Source organism: Eurypyga helias, unplaced genomic scaffold (genome assembly GCF_000690775.1).
Source record: "Eurypyga helias isolate BGI_N326 unplaced genomic scaffold, ASM69077v1 scaffold18332, whole genome shotgun sequence".
Lineage (NCBI taxonomy): Eukaryota > Metazoa > Chordata > Aves > Eurypygiformes > Eurypygidae > Eurypyga > Eurypyga helias.
The window spans coordinates 23,909-26,858 of record NW_010235484.1 but is presented as its reverse complement, the minus strand read 5'-3'; positions in this window follow the sequence as shown (position 1 = coordinate 26,858).

Sequence of the window (2,950 nt, the reverse complement as noted above, 5' to 3'; positions counted from 1 at the left end):
TGGCATCCCTTCCCTCCAGCATATCCCTCCGGGTGATACATTCACACAAGATATGATGGAGGACATAATGGAGGCCCTATATTGCCCTGAGCCAGCAGCTGAAGACCTGGTGAGATAGCAGGAGAGAGGATGAGAGAACAGTATCTCAAAATAACACTTCATGTTTAGGCAACTGAATTGTTCCTTGTATTTTTTCCCTGCCTTATTATAAGTATGTCATGTAATGTGTCAATGCTTGCTTATGTATGAGCCTGGATTCATGTGAAGGATGCTTCCATAGGGAGGAAGAGTATATTGCAGCTATATTCTTCTTTTCTGAAACAGTTTCATGCCTCCCATTTACATCTGCTTTTGACAGTTAATGAGTCAAAAGAGAATTGTTCAAAGCTACTTGACTTATGCCAAAAAAAGTCTTGAAAAGAACTGAGCACACTCATCTTGTCTTTGCCTGCACACCTTCCGCTTGCTGGGGGAAAAATGCTGAAATGGTTGACATATTCAGTAACAAAAAGTGCAGTCTGTTTTCAGTGTTAGCCAGCCAGCAAGCAGAACTACTCCTGTGGACATATACTGTGCTATGTAGGCAGTAATTATTTCTTTCAGAAAGATCCAAGGAATATAAATGCAATCCTGCTTTTCATCCTCTTTAAAATACTTTAGTTGTGCTGTCCTACTGGGATCTCTCTTATCTCTCTCTTCAACACTCATGTGTAGAAGGAAACACAATCTATAGGATACTCTGCCAAGAACATACAGCTGATTCCCTGTTTTACTCTCTGCAGATGTTAACATTGCTGGCTCTAAAATGCCACAGTGCCAGCCAGAAATTAGTTCCTGTGCAAAGAGCAGCAAACTTATTCTGACCCTACAGAAGGTCTAACAGTGATCCACAGAGGAAAGTACTTCAAAGAACTAGCTGGGGCATAATCTGTTTCTTTTATAAGAAACATCAGTCCCCTATTCATCAAAATAGTGCAAAGCCGCCAGATTCTGTTCCATCGTTGATTAAGCATTGACAATCATAATTTGCGGAGGAAATACACATAAAAAGCCATTTCCCATTAAGTGCACACATTTAAGAATAGTATTTCCAGCCAAAGCTGATTGCCTGTTGACAAAATCACAAAATATGTCTAGACTTTACAAAATTAAGCTCATAGTCTACTGAAGCGTGGAGATGGAATGCTGCGATAGATGAGTAATGGCAGCAAAGGTGTTCATAGGAACCTGAACCTCTAGTAAGGCTTGATCCTGTATCTCAAGGAAGTTAAGAGAAAATAGCTTGTTGCCTTTATAAAGGGCAACAAGCTTCAAAAAAGGTTCCTCTTCTGGACACAGAGAAGAAAAGAGGTGATTTGCCCTTTTTCCATAATACCAGAAGCTGGTTGTAAGTAAGTGAGGCATGGGAGCAGTGGGGCTTCCCATCCAGCTGTGGAGGTACCTCTGTCCTGTGGTCAAAGCCATGACCAAGGAGCAGATTCCAACCATGAGGCACTGAAGTATGGCTCCAAGGACCCGTCTCCAGGTTAGCAGTGATGTGATAGATCTGCACTGCAACTTTCTTTTATGTCCATTGAGTGTCGTTTATGCTGGCTTCAAGAATTTTTTATTACTATTAAAGCTAGAATCTCTCTACTCAGAAGCTATTCTTTCTCTGGGGTATTGCTAAATAGCTGTTCGTGGAAGTTCCTTCTCTGATTGCCCAGGAGAGGGACTGCTACTGCTTGGTTGGCCTGTCTTATGGCAGCCAGCATCAATGTCACCCCTTTTCTTTCACTCTCATCATCACATTACTACTTCCTAATCTCTTCTTGACCCTTTCCAAAGCCTTAGCAGCAATACAACATGACTCAGTATTCATCAAAGAAAGAAACAAACCACGGTAGTACAAACTGCAGGAACTCCAAATAAATTTCAAAGAATAAATATTTTCTGAGGAAAGCATCAAAGTTTAAACAGAGAGAATGTTTCAGTGATTGAGACACCACACAAATAAGCTTTACAAGCTCTTTGTCAGATGTAAACTGATGTTAAATATCTGGTGGCAAAAAGCAAGAAAGACGACAAGCTCTCTCATGCAGTAAGTTGAGCAGCCAGTAATTACATGCCTGAGACACACTTTAACCAGGTAACTTTGGCTGTGCTCAACCAGCATCTTGCTGATCACCCTTTCTCACTGAACATCGGTAAGCAAACCAACACCTCTATTATTTTTACTAAAATGCCTGGAGTTTAGTAGTTAGTTTTATACTACTACATTTAGGTTTATATTACTCTTTTGAGAACGTGAATTTCATAAATATTTGTAAACAATTTTTCCTATTGCAAAGATCATTTTACCTCCACTAGTTTACTGGGGGGTTTGGGGGGGGAAGAGTTCACAAAGGCACTTAATTGTGCCATAAAGACACTTCTTCATATAAAGACTCCTATGAAGCGCTAATTTGTGCCATTGCGCAGCATTTTTCTGCTTTGTTGTTTTGGCCAATACAGGTAGAGAGATTCCAATAAGCTTTTGAAAAGGGAAGATTGTGACATCCCCTTCTATTTATCAGGAGGCATCTGGACAATTCTAACTTACCAGAAGAGGAGAGTTGGCAAAGCTGGCCTTTTCCCATCCACTGCAAGACCGCAAACACCACAGGCATTTTTAGAAAAGAAAGCAACATTTCAGAGGAAAAAAACCACACGTGCAACACTACTTAAATACCCAGTTTCTTAATAATAATTTGCATTTTAGATTGCCAAGAAATGACTTGAAATAACCTAGTCTCTTTCATCTAATTAAGGCAATTATCAAAATAACACCACTTACTTGTAATATACCTCAGCTATTTCACTTAGGCAGTTATATTTATACAGAAGGAAGATCCTAGAGAGAAGTAAATGCAGGTTTATCTTTTCAAGGGAAAAATACAGGAATACCCTGTGAGAATGATGCAAGAAGCAA